Raw genomic sequence first — 17,300 nt, forward strand, 5'->3', positions numbered from 1 at the left:
TTTGAAGAGAAACAGAGGAAATCTCCTTTAGAGTTACTACTTACCTCCAGGGCCTTTATCGTTAGGGCCTGGAAAACCTAAATGTGAGTTGAAACACAACTTGAACCCTTTTTGTTAAAATCCCAGTGGGCATTTGTATGGTTAGCATTCATTCTTTAAGTCAACCAGGAACAAGTCCTCTTCATAGATTTGGAATTAATGTCTGTGCTCTGTTGCATCTTGACTGGTGTTGGGCCTCCTAGTTATGTGGCCAAGTGGAGTGGAGCAGTAGGAAGAATGGGTTGGATTTCCTTGGTAAAGTGTTTATGGGTTAGAGCGATGGGGTCATAGGGCAACCAACCTGGGTCCTCAGGTTGCTGTGAAGGAAACTTGCTGTCCCAAGCACCCAGGGCTCAACTATATGACTCAGCTCACAGCTCAAGTTCCCTTTCTTACATCTCACGGCTTGTACTATGACCCTGGGTTGACTCCCTCTAAGCTCTGCCTGTGCCCCTGTAAATGGGCACATGAGGCTCTGTCACCCTGAGCTCTGGGAATTGGGTCCAAGAAGCTGAGCAAGACTGGTTCCCAAGAGGCCTTATCTGTTGGCTTAGCCTGATGCCTGGCACACCCTTCCTAATGGGACTTTCTCACCTCCAGGTGAGGCCTCTGCTGGGCTGCCTTGGTTGGGGTGGGCGCTTCAGGATAGATTCTGAGCTCCCTTGGAATCCTGGGCCTGGCCATGAGATTTTCCCCATCAGACTATTCTGCTGCCGCTGCCTCCTCCTTTTCTTTCCAGCCAGAAGCAGCCGCTCTGCCGTGCTTCCCTTGGCACAGTTTTTGTCCTGCAAGGAGCCTGTCAGAAACTCTGGGATGAGTCAGAACCTGGCTTCAGTGTCAAGTACATTTTTCACTCATTCATCGAGCATTTTGTGGGCCTGTGAGCTTGTACCAGGGCGGGGTACCCAGGTGTGAGTAAGATCCTGCCGGTTCCTGTCCTGGGGTTGCTCCCAGCCTAGAATGGAGACCCCAGAAGACACCCAGCCTGGTGTCACAAGTGGTATTGGGACCTCCAGCCTGGATCACTTGGCCAGTCTCATGCTCGGGGCTAGTGCCCTGGTGCTCTGTGTTTCTGCCAGACTCACCAGGTCCTGACATCTGCCTTGGGGGCGGTGCTCTGCTGTCTCAGAGCCACATTGCCCACTGCTCCACTTCTGTCTTACTCTACATCAGCATCTCCAGGTGTAGAGGTTTTCATTGATGGGCGATTGAAGAAACAGAAGATGGTGTACATGTACAGTGGAACATTTCAGCCTTAAAAAGGAAGGAAATTCTGGCACAAGCTTCGGCATGGATAAACCTTGTTGGCATTATGCTAAGTGAAATAAGCCAGTCCCAAAGGTTCAAATATTGAACGATTCCACTTATCGGTGGTAGTTAGAGTAGTCGGATTCATAGAAACACAGGGCAGGATGGTGGTTGCACAATAATTGGAATGTACTTAATGCCACTGACCTGTGCACTTAAAAATGGTTGAGAGGGTAAATTTTATCTCTAAGTATATTTTACCACACGCACAAAAAATGTAGAGGCTTAAAACCACAACTGCATATTATCTCGCTGGTTCTGTGGTTGGACTGGTCTCAGCTGGGTGGTCTTGCTTAGGGTCTCTCGTGTCATGTTAGTCAGATGGCAGCTGGAGTCTGAATCACTGAAAGCTCAACTGGCTGATGTCCAAATTGGTGGCCTTGGGTGGCTTTTCCTTGTGGCTTCTTTGTCCAACCTGGTTTTCTTCTTTGGTGCCTCAGGGCTCTAATAAGCAGGAAATGGCAGCTTGTAGGTCAGTTCAGGCCCATGCCCGGAATTGTCACAGTATCACTTGTGCCACATGGTAGCCATCGGAGCGTGACAGACCCACCCAGATTCAAGGGGAGGGGAAATGGAGCCTCTCTCTCAATGGAAGAGGGACAAGGTGACATTTCAGAAAACTTCCAGCCTAAAGCATGGTTGCAGGGGACCTAAAGAGTTTAAGTAGCAAAGTCTGCAGGCAGGCACATAGTTCTCTGCAGACCCCTTTTAGAGGAAATCATCCTATGTTGTTAAGAGTTTGAAGGGCCCTTGGAAACTTGCTAGCAGTGACTTTTTTTTAACATTCAGAGTCAGAGAGAGCTGGAACCTGGCCTCCTGGCTCCAGGCTGGGCACACAGCTGTGGGACTTCACCCAGAGGGACCTCTGTGTGTTGTGAGCAGTAGCACGAAGGTCTGGTGGAGAGATGGGTGTGGTGGGAGAGCAGAGCCTTGGGTGGTATCCAGTGGAGACCTACCAGCATCTCAGAGGCTGAGCTGGATCTGTCTGGAGCTCAGCTCATGGGCCTTGCTGGGCAGAGCTTTGCAGAGGCACCTGGGGGGCTCCGTGAGGAGGCTGAGAATTTACTCATTTGATTGTGGACTCAGAGTTGGGATAAAGGAAGTCAGTCTGCCATAGGCTCAGTTGACCCAGGTTGAGACTTAGAGATCTGTAGGTTTACATATAAGCTAATTAATGCCCATTGCTGAGAATATCAGCTGGCAACTCCATTCATTTGCATCTACTTAAACATGTTTCTAATCAGACTTTGCTTTAAATGCAAAATTCTTTGTAAAGCCTTTAGTAGCTTTCGAAATGCAATGAAATTCACAACTACTTTGTGTTCCCTCCTTGTGGACTTAGAGATACAAATATTATTTTTGTGTGTGATATCTACATTTGAGACTAAGAGTCCAAGTAAATGTTGATATTGTATACTTGGTTTGTAAATAGGACCTTTGTAAGTGATTTTTAAAAATTTTCCATATTTTTGGAATCGCTCAAGTTGTTTTACATTTATACACATGTACACTCATGGAATTTCCAGGAAAAGCTAGGATCAAAGCTAATCTGTTTTTGTTCTCTGTAAGTCAGTGGTTCCTGTCTCTGTTTTCACAATGATGTAAACATTTCCAGGTGAGCTTGGTGGTCAGCAGCAGCTGAGGACTGGCCATGGATGAGCCAAAATGCATTTGATTTGGGATATGCACACAGCCCTGATCTGAGGTTGCCCTTGTGGCTTGAGGCCAAGTTTGGGTGGCCAGAGAGACCTGTTTAGTGATGATCAGTGCGTGCGTGACTGGATATTATGTTCTCTCAGTGGGGGGAATAAAGCCAGGCAGGAGAAATTCCCTTATGCTGGTGTTAACTGGCATGTGACTCAAATGCACAGAAGCATGAGCAGAGGGTATGATCGCTAGTGCCTCGTCTGCTGCCCCATGTCTTCGCCCAAGCAGATGCCCCCTCCCCAGGTAGCCTCCCTGCCCCTGAGCCAGAAGGGCTGTCCTCTCTGAACCTCCCAGTGCACTTTTGCACAGGGGACAGCACACCTGTGTGTCATTTGTTGTTTTCTGTGGTCTCTTCCAGCAGGTTTTAAGCACCTTAGAAGCAGGGCTGTGTAGTAACAACGGCCTCTATTTAAGCTCTCCCCCTGCATCTGTCTGTTACAGATACTGCTTTAGTACGTGCGACACCCCTGTCTCAGTTTGCATGGGCCCCATGACAGAATACCAGGTGGGGTGACTCACACAACAGAAATGTGTTTCTCACAGTTCTGGAGGCTAGAAGTCCAAGATCAAGGTGTTGGCAGGTCTAGTTTCTTCTGAGGCCTCTCTGCTAGGCTTTCAGTTGGGCACCTTCTCACTGTGTCCTCACACAGCCTTTTCCCTGTGTGTTCACCTCCCTGGTGTCTCTCTCTGTGTCTTAACCCCTTCTTATAAGGACACCAGTCAGATTGGCTCAGGGTCCAGCCGAATGGCTTCATTTTAACTTCCACAGCTCTTTAGAGGTCCTTCGTTTAAATATAGTCACATCCTGAGGCACTGGGAGCTAAAGCTGAATTTTGGGGTACACAATTCAGCCCATAACAAATCCCAAAAGTTAACTAGTATTGTCCTTGTCTCACACCTGAGGAAACAGAGGCTCGTGGAATTAAAGTAACCTGCCCCATGGTGCTCAGTAAGTTGGTGGCAGGGCTCGGATTTATACAAGGTCTAACTTCCCAGCCCTTCATCCCCCAGCACACGACCAGTGAATCAGGTCGTACTTGTTTCTGTGGTCTACAGGGTGCTTGGTTTGGGACTGAGCACAGAAGACAATGTGACTATCCGCTGAATGAGTGTGTAATACCAGAATTTGTACCAGAACTTTTGAAAGACATTCCCCGAAGGCCAGCATCCAACTGTGAAGATCCTGGGGCTCTTCCCCAGGATGCAGGTCCTTAACTTCTCATACAGACCATTTCAGTTTCAATGCAGCACCATTAATGTGTGGGTAGGAATCACATTTTAAAGTGTTAAATACTCTTTCTGGGCCATTTAGCTACTGACTCCTCTCAAAACACTAAAAGCAATTACATAGTAATTAAGATAAATTACTTGGCCAATTTTCATAACAAAGTGGCCAATTTTGGTTTCCCCCCACTAAATATTTAAATCCAGAGAGAGATCTTCTTTCTAGTTCTTTAAATTTCTAGGACTTTCTGCTGCTCACCTTCAGGAGGGCCCTGAGCCTGCAGAGAAGAGGGGAAGGAGACTTGCATATTTAAGATGCGTGATGTGAGCCAAGCCGCTTCAGCTAACTATCCCACATCTTTTTCATAGTTTCCTCCGAATTCAGAATCAAAATCCAGGAGCTGCCATCTAATAACCACAGGGCCCTACGCCCCAGCCCAGCCTCAGGGGCCCCTAAGGAGATAATGCCTTCTCATTTCTTCCTCTGAGAGCCTTACTCTTCCCACGGAAGAGCCCACAGGGATATAAATACCAGAAGGCAGCTCTGAAAGCAGGCCTTGTTTGCAGCCCCTCGGCCTGCAAAGAAGGCTCACTTGTCTGCCTCCTACCCCCTCCTCCGTGGGGGGTGGGCTGGATTTTTTGGAGAGTGGGAAGCCCAGGGGCTCTTCTGTGCTCCTGAGACCAGAAGGTAAGAGGCTGGCTGTTACTAGGGCTGCCAGACATGGGTCCACTGGGAAACAGCACAATCCCAGGACAGCAGAAACCCAAACCTGGGCGGGTAGGGGTGGAGTTGCCGAGATGTAGACAGCTGAGTCCGGCCTCTGTCCGTGGGCCCCAGCATCCCTACTTCTCCTGCTTCCAGACTGGCAGCCTTGCTCATCCCCACCCTCAGTTGAAGTTGCCCCCAACCCTGTCACTTGACCTAATCACTCAACCCAGAAGTCATCTGTCTCTACTCTCTCCACCCTCCTCAGCTCTTCAAGGACCCATGAGGACACTCCTTCCTGCCTTGGGGGTCCTTGTACCCCCTGGTTTTCCTTTGGCCTTTTCATTTTGACTTCCTTTCTCCTTTCCTTTCCTTCCTCCTATAAAATGATAGGGCCCTTAGCTTTGGGTGCCCTGTGGCCTCTCCCATTCTCTCCTGTATTCAGCTCTCTTCTAGCTGATAAAGACCCACAGCTCTACATGTGTAGTGTAAGGTTTTCTCTCCAGGCATGATTTTGTGTTGGTTTCTTGCTAGATATTTTCACTGGGTTGTACCTCACACTGACCAGCCTGTGACTGACCTGCTGCTCTTCCTGCCTCTCATGTGTCTCTACTTTTCTAAGTGCCAGACTCCCATTTTGCATGTGTTTTCTAGATCACTTTTGGTGTCCCAAGTCCTGTCAAATCTTTTAAAATATTCCTTTGCCTGCTTTCTCTCCTGTAGTGATTCCCAGGCTGGTAGTCATTGTAATTTAGTGGGAAGAACATAAGATTTGGGCCCGAGCCAGGGTTCAGTTCTGTCGGTACCTTTTTCTGGGTTTGCTACCACAGGGAAATTGCTGAACTTGTGCCTCCAATTGTCTACAAAGTAGACCCAAGCAGAAGGGTGTGATAAGGGAACTCAAGAGTTAAAGATTTCAGCCTTAGTTGATAGGCTTAAGTGATTAATGGGTGGTAAGCTGTTATTCTAGGAACTGGAATGTATGACCATGTGACTCCTAGAGGTTGACAAGCAATTCAACCTTCTGCCCCAGAAGGTCGGCAAGTGATGGAGATAGCGTCTGAGCCATTGTGTTCCAGGGAGGGAAGTAGGTGATGTAGATAAAGAGTTACTGATCAACAGATAAAGAAGTACTAGGAAAATCTCCACCCAGACTGCATCTCTTAACCAATTAACGTTTTTTTCCTAACCCCTTACCTACCGTTTCTTCACCTTATAAAAAGGGTCAGCTTGAAATGAGGTGTTAACATGGTTTTTTGAGGGTACATAACCCACTGTCTTCTCTGACCGCCAGCCATCTGAATAAAGTGCCATAAAGATTCAATACTTGTCTCTACTTACTGGTACTGGCAGTGATAAACACCGACTTTTCCAATTTCAGGTGGATACTCTGATTGGCACACTCAGCTCACTGACCTTCTCAACAGAGCACAGGATTTCTCATCCTCGATGCCAGAGATACTTTGATCTGAATAATCCCTTGTGAGGTGGCTGTCTTGCACACCGTAGGACATTTAGCAGTATCCTAGTCTCTCTGCCCCAGAGGCCAGTAGCACTCCCAACCCCCAACTATGAAACTAAAAATGTGTCCAAACGCAGCTAAATGTCTTCTGGGAGTGCAGTCACTTCAGTTGAGAGATAGTGGTAGAGGTGATGCTGAGTCAGGGTTGTGGGTGATGAGCATGGTCTGGGGTTTTCAGGTTTTCACCTTACATGTCAGCCACATGTAGAAAGGGACTATGTCACTGTAAAAAATTATATTTTATTGTTTATGCTATTACACTTGTCCCAGTTTTTTTCCCTTTTCCACCTTCCACCCACCCCCACCCCCACTCCCTCAGGCAATCCCCATAACGTTTCCATATCCATGGGTCAGGCATGTATGTTTTTGGTTACCTGATTCCCTATGCTGTACTTTATATCCCCATGACTGCTCTGCAACTACCAATTTGTACTTCTTCACCTTTCCCTTCTCCTTTTCTGCCCATGCCCCCAACCTCCCTCCTATCTGGCAACTGTCAAAATGTTCTCTGTATCTATGATTCTGTTTCTGTTCTGCTTGTTTGTTTATTTTGTTTTTTAGATTCAATTGTTGATAGATATGTATTTATTGCCACTTTATTGATCATATTTTTGTTGTTGTTGTTGTCCTTCTTAAAGAAGACCCTTTAACATTTCATATAATATTGGTTTGGTGGTGATGAACTCCTTTAGCTTTTTTTTGTCTGGGAAGTCTTTCTCTCTTTTGATTCCAAATGATAGCCTTGCTGGGTAAAGTAATCTTGGTTGTAGCTCTGTGCTTTTCACCACTTTGAATATTTCCCACCAATCCCTTCTAGCCTGTAAAGTTTCTTTTGAGAAATCAGTTGACAGTGTAATGGGAATGCCCTTGCAGGTTACTATGAGGGTTTCCCCAAGAAAACCGGACTTATCTTCTGGAGAGCAGGCCCCTTGTAGTACAGGCTTCCCCTACTAGGTGAGTGTTCTAGGAACCCATCTATGTCAGTGTACCAGCTGGCATTGTCATGAGAGGCTGCATTCAGCTTCAGTGGATTTTTTTTGAAGACTCTTTCAACGCATTTGCCCATTTCATGCTGGGTGATTTACAAGTGCACCTGCTCGCACTACACTGAGTGCTCAGCAGTTTTTGCCTGAAAACGGCATGACTCCCATGCCCCATCCTCCCTATTCACCCAACCTCTCCCTGAGCAACTATTTTTTGTTTCCCTGGATTAAAAAAGTCCTCAAAGGGAAACATTTTGCCAATGTGAGAGAGGTGAAACAAAAAAATGGCAGAAGCACTAAAAGGCATCAAAATCAACAAGTTCAAAAACTGTTTTGAGCAGTGGAAAAACCATCTCTATGGTGTATTGCCTCAAATGGATGGTACTTTCAAGTTGACTGAAGTTTAAACACACAATTTTTAATAAATAAATTCTGGGGGGGATTTGGTCTCCCTTTTCTCTCGCTGCTTTTAAGATTCTTCCTTTGTACTTAAATTTTGGCATTTAATTATAGTGTGTCTTAGTGTGGGCCTCTTTGTGTTCATCTTGTTTGGGACTCTATGCTTCCTGGACTTGTATGTCTATTTTCTTCACCAAGTTAGGGAATTTTTCTGTGGTTATTTTTTCAAATAGGTCTTCAGTTCCTTCCTCTGTGTCTTCTACTTCTGGCACCTTCATGATGCACATGTCGGTCACCTGAAGTTATCCTATAGGATCCTTACACTATCTTCATTTTGTTTTTGATTCTTTTTTCTTCTTGCTGTTCAGATTGGTTATTTTCTGCTTCCTTATATTCCAGATTGCTGATTTGATTTTTGGCTTCATTTACTCTACTATTGATTCCCTGTACATTATTCTTTATTTCAATAGTGTATCCTTTGTTTCTGACTGGATCTTTTTGATGCTGTTGAGGTTCTCACTAAGTTATAACCAGTGTTTTGAACTCTATGTCTAGTAGCTTGCTTGTCTCCATTTTATTTGGTTCTTTTTCTGGAGTTTTGTCCTATTCTTTCATCTGGGCCATGTTTCCTTGTCTCCTCATTCTGGCAGCTTCTCTTGTGTTTGTTTCTATGTATTAGGTGTAGCTGCTATGTCTCCCAGACTTGGGAGAGTAGCCTAATGTAGTATGTTTCTTATAGAGTCCAGTGGCACAGCCTCCCCTACCACCCAAGCTGGGTATTCAAGGGGTGCCCACTGTGTGGGCTGTGTACACCCTCCCATTGTAGCTGAGCTTTGTTTGCCATTGGCATGTCCAAGGTCAGCCACTGCCTGTGTTCTGTTCAGGGTCTCACAGCATAAGCTACAAAGTGATCTGCAGAAGGCTACCTCTTGTGCTGGGCTCGGAGGTGGCCAGGCAAGGCCAAGCTGTGAACCAAGGCCTGCTGCTGCTAGTGACAGTCCTGGGGCAACTAAGTGAGAGGTACAGCGCTCACTGAGACCAGATGTTGCTTGTTTGAGAGAATTTAGGAAAATCTGTAGCATGGACCAAGACAAGTCATTCATAGGAAAAAGCCACTGGAAACAGCTTGGGTGGCCTTGAAAGTTGGGGGGGCAGGGTTGGGCCTCAGGGAATCACCAGGGTAAACAGTGTGAGCTAGGGTGATGGAGTCTCAGATATGGTACCTGCCTGCTGGCTCTGTGGCTTTGTGGGAGGAGGGCTCAGAAAAGGAATAATATCCTCTGCCAACACTTCAGCCTGGGAGAAAGCTCTGCCCCACCCCCACTCCCAATCTCTCACCCTGATATCCAACAATCCATTTCCTTCCCATATGTCTCTGATTTATTTTAATATGTTGCCCCAGTGCTGGAGCTCAGAGGGACTGAGTCCAAGTAAGTCTGTCCCTGGGCTTATTAAGAGGAATTCCCTGGGGTTCCAGAAGTTTCTTTCTTCTACACTGTCATGAGCAAATGTTTCATGATATGGTTTCCTATAATTCAGCCTCCAGCCTTTGTCCTGGACTAGAGGCGTTGGGCCGCCTACACAGCCACCAGCCCTATAGTCAACATTGGCATCAAGGAATAACAGTGAGTCAACACAGGTGACTATGCTATTCACTCAGCTTTTAATGCAGATTCAATCCAAATCTATAATAGTCCAGTAACAATCTAACGAACCTGAGTCCCAAGAATCCAGATCAGGTCCAAGTCTGGGAGGCAGTCAGTCAGCGTCTTGCAAGGCAGTCTACAGTGGCTTCAGAGTCAGCTAGAGGAGCGTTGATCAGAGCAATGGAGCGTCTCAGCCATCTCAGCTCCTTTCAGCTGTCTCAGCAGTTTGTTCGAAGACCTTTGCTTTCATACTCTTGTATGATGCAACATTGCGTCAGCCTCTGATTAACACATGTTGTTTTGTACAACCTCGAAAAGCACATGTGGTTTATGTACTGCGCTTGCTCAGAGCAGGTGCTGTTTATCCTTCAGATAAGCACAGGTTGTCTACTACATTGTACTGTGTCATCCTTAGAGTCGTTGCTCACTATGTGTGCTGTAAACATGGCTTTCCTTGATGCCATCTCGGTTGACAGGACTGACTCCATCTTAATTCAGTCCTGCTCTCCACATACAGCCTCAATCCCCACTGGATTTTACAGCCAGAAGTTATGGAGACTTATCTTCAAGGCACTGGTAAGCTGGTGTGGGGCTGGGACCCCTTGCTCCTAAGATATCACTTGCAATTTTTGTCTGCTACAATTTTTGTCTGGGACCAGCTCATTCCGCATGGTTTGAGCTGGTCCCAGTCTCGAAATGGTTTCTTCTTTAATTCTATATTTATAGGACTTCCATCCAGCTCAATTTCTCATGGTTCTGAATGATGGTTGCTCTATAATTTAGTTGTAATTTTGATGTGGTTGTGTGAGGAGGTGAGCTATATTTTGGAACTGTGTCACTTTTGATCTGTCATTTTTTCTGATTACTTTTGGCATCTCCACATGCTGTGCTGACTTGCTTAAGTAATGCCTTTCACTTGACACTTCAATTCAGCACACACAGTTCTTGCACCTTGATTTTCTCTTGCTGGAGAAGAAGAGAGCAATTCACTGTTGGACAGGCACCAGAGGACTCTCACTTGCATCCCCTGCAGGTCTGGCCCAATTTCGGGGGAGCTTTGTCCAGCAGAGCACTCCCGGCTGCCGCGGATGAGAATAAGTCTACCAAGATATGATATGCTTGGGGAGGAAAGGCTGACCTGTCTCTCAGAGGAGAAAGGCGTCAAACCCCTCTCTCAACGGGCTTTTATTGAGTTTAGCTTGCACAAGGATGCATATCAAAGAAAGGAGGTACAGTTTACAGATAGCATTTTGGGGATCACGGGGGTCCTTTTGAGCCAGGGTCTGGTAGACAGGGTGATGCCAATTGGCTGTAAAACCTGGGGAAACAAACTTACTTTGTGCTTGAACCTTTAACATTTAAATTGAGGACATTCTTAGCAAAGCAGGTTTCACAGGACTTTATACATTCTTTCTTAGGCCTGATCACCCCTCGTCAGGAACTGTCTGTTCTGGCACAGGGATGCACCCCACTTTGGCATTGTTTCAGGCCTGAATCAGGTGGGGGAAGCAAGGCAGCCAAGAGATTAGACTTTTTACAGATAGAATGAGGACTCAGGCTTTGATAAAGCTGAGGGGTGAGGGTCTTTTGTCCCTCTTCCACAATCCCCTAAGTCCTTCCCTGGTGGCCCCTTCAAGACTGTGCCTGTCTTAGGTTGTTCCTCCCTTGAGGAATCTTACCCATCATTGACTATCCAGCCATCCTCCAGGAGCCAAGCAGGGTAAAGTAAAGCGGGTAGAGGCTGCACTCCTGCCCGGAGGATAAGTTTTGTCTCCTTAGTGGTTAATGGTCCCAAGATCCCCTAGCCATGAGGCCTTTTTGCCTGTCGTGCGGTTACAGCTTCTGAAACCAAGTAGGAGGGTTCCCAACACCCAATCCTCATGCTCAGAGCAGAGAAGCTGGCAACAGATTGAAAAGGCCAAGATATCCAGAGTTAAAGTAAACTATGTGTTCTCTAGCCCCAGATACTTTATTTTAGAATAGCATGTTCCAGAATGTTCTGAAGCACACTCCATATGGGACTTTTCCATAAGGAAAGCTACCTCTTATTCCCTCCTGGAGCCCATGAAAACAATAGCAGCCTACAAGCTTTGGGAAGGATTGCCTTGAAGAGACCTGTATACCCTTGTTCAGCCAGAATTTCTCAAATGCCTTTGACCATGGGTCTTTTTTCCCACACTCTTAATTTCTCTGCACTTTGGGAGATGCTTTCTTCAAGGAGAAGCCCTGAGCAGGGATTCAGGCACATGGATAGGACTAGATAGGAACAGATCACATGTGGAGGGCAGGGTAGAGGCATGGTCATGTGTCAGGCAGAATGAAGACAGAGTTCTAGAAACGGATTTGTAACAGGTTGACCAGATGCAAAAGCAGACTCCAGAATCTGGGCTCCTGAATTTCTTACTGACTAGGAAAAGGAAGACTAAAATGGGAGAGAAGGGAAACGGGAGGGAGAAGGAGGAAGGAAAATTACTCTATTGAGTACCTGTTATGAGGCAATTTACACATCAGGCAGATATTATCACCATTTTACAGGTGAAGAAACTGAGGCTCACAGACCTCTGTTTAGCTGATTTCCATAGTATCTATGTCAGTGACATGAACCTGCTATGGATACTCCATGAAACTGTCATGGAGAGGAGAATAAGATCCTGAAATCAGAATGCCCACCTGGCCTTAAATCTTTTCTCTCTTCCTGTAAAGACCGTCTTCTGGGACTAGCCAGTTTGATTTGGTATCTGTTCATACTACTCTCTAAATTTAGGAAATGAGCAGGTTATTAAAACAAGGTTAAAATTATAGCTGGGAGCCAAATTCGTCCTGGAAAAGTGGAGGTTAAATATCACATGGGAGGAGTGAGGTTGGGGATCTCCACGGAACCAGCACAAATAATATTCGAAGGCATGGGTAGGTTTTGCTGCGGTTTAATATTTTACAAATGGTATTTCCTGTCACATAGCTGAACTAAATGCCACACATGTTTGTGATTAAATATAATGGACTGCAGGACATATGTGTTAATAATATATCCAGTGCATGTAGTGGGCACTTCTCCTGTGAGCTAAGGTGAGAGCGTACTTTATAAGCATTTTCCCTTCATTTAGGATTTTGTGTTGTCTTATGATTTGTTTCTGTTTCACACTTTTAGTTTCCCCTTTAAAGGAAACCTTTCTGTAGGACCGACATGTTAAATACTTTCATAGCAAACCTTTAAGAAAATTCTTCATGGATGCATTGTGCACCCTGGGCCTTCCCCGACTTTGGCTTTGTTTCTGAGGTATACATCCCAGAATAACAAGGAGGGTAACTTTTGCAGACCTCTAACCATACAAAACAACAGGGAGGCTTTGTAAATACAGTTCCAGTCTAGTTTCAGTGTGGTGGTTAAGGAGTCCAGCCTTGGGGAGAATCCGAGAATTCCTTATTTGGGGGACAGCCAAGGAAACCACACAGATACTGACATGAAGACATTCTTTCTCTAGATTATGCAGCATTGTTATAGAGCACAAAAGTCACAGGCATAAAGGACCAAATTCAGCTTCTGCAAAGGCGAGGGTGTTGCTGAGGGTCCAGATGTGTTCATGAGACTTGAGTAGGAGTCAGCTCAACAACGGCAGCTCTGGTGGGGCTGAAACCAGGAGACTGCTGCTAAGTGTGATGATGCTTCCCTGAGCCCTCTCTGCTGAATACTCTTCTAGCATCAGGTCTCCCCCAGCCTGGCAGGTGTAGAGAAGCCAGACTCTGGAGTCATCCTACAGGGTGTTGTTTTCCACAGGTAATGTGATGAAGTGGGACAGCCTTCAGTTGCAGAGAACCTAGAATGCTGATTCAACAACCAAGTGCATCTAATCTGATTTTGACAATCTGCAGGGTAAGGTAGAACTTGATATTTATACTTTGTTTGAATGGTTTCTGGAGGAAAGCAAAGGAAAACTGCAAAGAACAGCAGAAGTAGACACTTGAGCATAGAGGGGGTTGGGGGCTGGCATGGGAGGAAGGACAAAGCAGGGAGTTACACAAATTTGGGGGAATTAGTCTACCAAGACTGCCGCTTGAAGAGCAGGTGGCATCCAAATGCATTTGTTGGGCAGCAAGTCTGAAAACCTGTTCATCACAGTTTAAGGGTGGGCCGGCCAGTGGATGCAGACAAGAAGGGGCAGGAAACAGGGCAGGCTGAGTGATGAAAGCCAGTCTTAGAATTGACCCAAATCGATAATGAGCTGTTGTTTTTGAGCACTCATGGGGTCAACTGTCTCAGAGTTTGCCTTTCCCACAGTCTGGGGTGTCCAAGAGGCAGGTGCATGTGGTGGGCTGTGTGAAGAAATAGGTTCTTCTCAGGTGAGAACAGAATCCTTCCAGTTTAGAGAGTTTGAGTTCCCGACACCAGGAAATGGTGGTTCGTGCCCTGGAGCTTCCTCCTTAGTAAAGGGTGGAGGGGTGGAAAGGACTTGCAAGTGGCAGTTAGGGCACTAACACAGTCTGTCATCAGATTGTTTGGGGTCTTTGGGGTGATGGATGGTGTCGAACATGGGTTTTGGGGTCAGACAGACCTGGTCAGAGTCCAGGTCTGCCTAACCAAATGGGTGACTTTAGGCAAGTAGCTTAATCTCTCTGAGCCTTGTTTTCCTCTTCTACAAAATGATGATGTCATTACCTGATGGGGTTGTGAGAATTACATGAGATCGTGCACATGTGGCCCTTAGCATACCATCAGCACACAGTGCCTGACGAATGTTTGTTGGTGTGGTTAATGAACAGAACACCTGCGATTTCTGCCTCACTCTGAAGTTCGGTGGTTCTTTGAACTGGGGAGGGCAGCCTGAGTTACTTTATGGAAAACTGAATAGACTAGTTAAATTGTTCAATCACAGATTTATTGAGCTGCATACTCATGTCAGACATTTGTAGGCAATGTGGAAAATGCCCTAATGAATGAGACACGATTCCACCCTGAAAAATTCCAAATCTCAAGGAATATATGAAATTTTTTCTATGATAACTTGAAAATTTTTATCCTAAAATTCTTTTTGGTGAGATCATTTTTTCATACTAGTGCTTCTTATTCATAAAGCTTCTTGCAAGTAATCTGCAATATTGTTAATATTGAAGGTATTGCTATTTGTGAAAGATTTCATTTTTAAAACAACTTAGAATAAGTTTATGATAATCTCCATCACCTAAAGAATTCCACTATGATTTCTTAAGTGGAGAAAAGGGGTGGAATGCAGTAATTGCATATAATGCAGACTTTCTCATGTTGGCTGTGGCCTGGGCCCCTCCTTTGCTGATCCAACAGTGAGCATGTGGGGATAATTAATTATTTTAAGGCTCCTCTAAACATTTTTGGGGGTTGTTAAACTCTGGGTACATCCAAGAGAATGAGACAGGCTTTGGAATGCCATCTGTCACATGTGTTGAGGTAAGAGATTAAAAACCGTGGTCTACCTGTATCCTTGTTATTCCCAGTGTGCGCAGGCACGTGCATTTACTTTCAGTTTGATCTTGAGTTCCTGTATTCTGATGCTGCTTTGAAAATAGGGAGGCAAAAAGAATGTCTAATAGTCTTAAGGGGAAGCAAACACTCCCCTAGAAACCTTCTAGCCTCAGAAACTGATTTCCAGAAATTTCTACCATCATACACTTTCCTGTTCTTTTTTAAAGATTTTATTTATTTATTTTTAGTGAGAGGATAAGGGAGGGAGAAAGAGAAGGAGAGAAACATCAATGTGTGGTTGCCTCTCATGCACCCCCAACTGGGGACCTGGCCCGCAACCCAGGCACCTGCCCTAACTGGGAATTGAACTGGCAACCCTTTGGTTCTCTGGCTGGCACTCAATCCATTGAGCCACACCAGCCAGGGCTATTTTCCTTTTATATGTGGTAGGACTCAGGACCCTCTGGGAGAGGCAGATACATATTTAGATCTTACCCCATTTGCAGTACAGAAAAAAAAAAATACGGCAGTTAAATAGATGCTGCTGCTCGAATACTTTTAGATTCCAAGGTCTTGAAGTAGATGGGGTGAATTTGCAGATGACTAAAAGAAGACACATTCTAGACCCTTAGACTCTGAGCGCTCTCATCCCTGCCTGAGACCCAATCAACCTTGGACAGACCACAGTTCTGGACAGGATGTGGCCCTCTGTCCCTGCTGGGGGTGGGGATGGGTTAGGAGGGAAAGAAAGAGAAAGGAAAGTGCTAGATAGAATTGATTCTGGTTGTTCACTTTGGGAAAACTGGTTGCTGTTTTGAGACTAGACTAGAAAGATGAGGTCATAAAGAAGGAAGGGACAAAAGAGGTAAGAGAGAAGTGGAAAGTAGTGTAAAAAGGATTGATAAGGAAGGGCAGCAAGAGAGATAGAGAAAAGGAGAAAGAAGAGCAGAGCAGGAAACAAATCTGCCCTTAACCTTGGAGCTGCAGTCTCAGCCATTTGCTCCAGAACAGTAAGTACTGCCTCTTAAACAGTCAAAGGTTTGGGCTCTTGGGCACCATACAGAATTCTGTTTGGTTGCATTTAACTCACATAACATTGGCTGAACGCCTCCTATGGAAGAGTATTGCACAGGGGGAAGAGTGCTTTGCATAAGTCTTTGCACTCAAGATAGGAGGTATTTTGCAAGTTGTGCTTTCCAAAGTTCACAGGTCACTTAAAAAGTAATGAGATTGACTTCCTTATCTGGTTTATGGAAATCGTTTTTTCCCATAATAAGCAAAAGCCCCGAAGAAACCAATATCCATATTCCAAATTTTGAAGCTACCAATGGAAAACAGATAAGGCAAAATGTTTGGTACAGATCAGAATAGGAGTCAGTCTGAAGCTAAGTTATTTCTTCTCTTGGTTTTTAATTCTTTTTCTTTTTAATAAACCCAACTAAAAAGAACATTTACATGATATTTTATCCTATATGAAGAATTATTTTGGCTGGATTTCTTCTGAAGAGGGTGAGATGGGGTGGGTTAATATATACTGCTGCTGATTTCCTGCCTCTGAGGCTGCTGGCGGAGTCCCCTCCTCACTGCTCTTCCTGCCCCGAAGGGAAAGTGCTTTATGGCAACTCCAGCCCCAGGGCAGTGACAGTGAAATGCCCTCCAGAGAGCCAGCTGGCCTGGGCTGCTGCTCCACTGTGTGCTTTTGTGCCCTCAGGAATGTGCGGATTTAGCAAATGACGCCCTCCCTTTGTGTTGGCTCTTTTCCAGGCTTGAATGATTGCATTGGTTGAGCCTTCATTATCCACAAGGGGAGGTGAGAAGGCAGGCTGGAGGGAGAAAAACAGCCTTTCTCATGGCCTTTATTCCAGCAGGCTTTGAGTTTTCATACCAGTAGATCTTATGGAGTTTTACTTTCTGTCAGTTTGGAAGTTTGGTAAAAAATCCCAGTGGTAACACAACTTCTGATTTTGAAAGAAAATTCAACTGGATGTCGATTACTGTAGAGTTGTTGTGGAATTGGAGAGAAACTCAGAGATGATTCTAGTCTAATCTCTGAATGTCTGGAGCAAGGGGCAGGGCAGAGCCCGGTGTCCAGGTTATACCTGGCCCCGGGTCAGTGCTGGGTTCTGTACAGCTCATCACTTCCAATGTTAGTACAATAATTTCAATAATTTATGTTGTATTAGATTTGCATGAAGTGACCTGTGTTCAAATCTGGGTTCTTTCCAAAGCTAGGCAAATATACCTGAGAGAAACAATTACACCAAAAAAAAAAATACACAAATGCTCATTAACAGTATTATAATAGCCAAAAAAAAAAAAAAATAGAAACAAA

The 17,300-nt window shown here is 45.3% G+C and overlaps 1 protein-coding gene across 4 annotated transcripts in view; it reads left to right on the plus strand.

Moving 5' to 3' along the window:
- Window positions 1-17,300, plus strand: part of STON1 (stonin 1) — a 53,237-nt gene that overhangs the window by 13,680 nt on the left and 22,257 nt on the right. Inside the window, exon 3 of one of the 4 annotated variants that reach the window (XM_053925892.2) lies at window positions 6,366-6,440. The exons of 1 other annotated variant lie outside the window; for it this stretch is intronic. The gene's annotated coding sequence lies outside the window, so the exon portion shown is untranslated. Of the gene's footprint in view, window positions 1-6,365; window positions 6,441-9,888; window positions 10,111-13,230; window positions 13,406-17,300 lie in introns of those variants that run through there. 2 more of the 4 variants (XM_045189462.3, XM_045189463.3) reach the window with 2 other exon arrangements.

This window comes from Desmodus rotundus, chromosome 5, assembly GCF_022682495.2.
Source record: "Desmodus rotundus isolate HL8 chromosome 5, HLdesRot8A.1, whole genome shotgun sequence".
Lineage (NCBI taxonomy): Eukaryota > Metazoa > Chordata > Mammalia > Chiroptera > Phyllostomidae > Desmodus > Desmodus rotundus.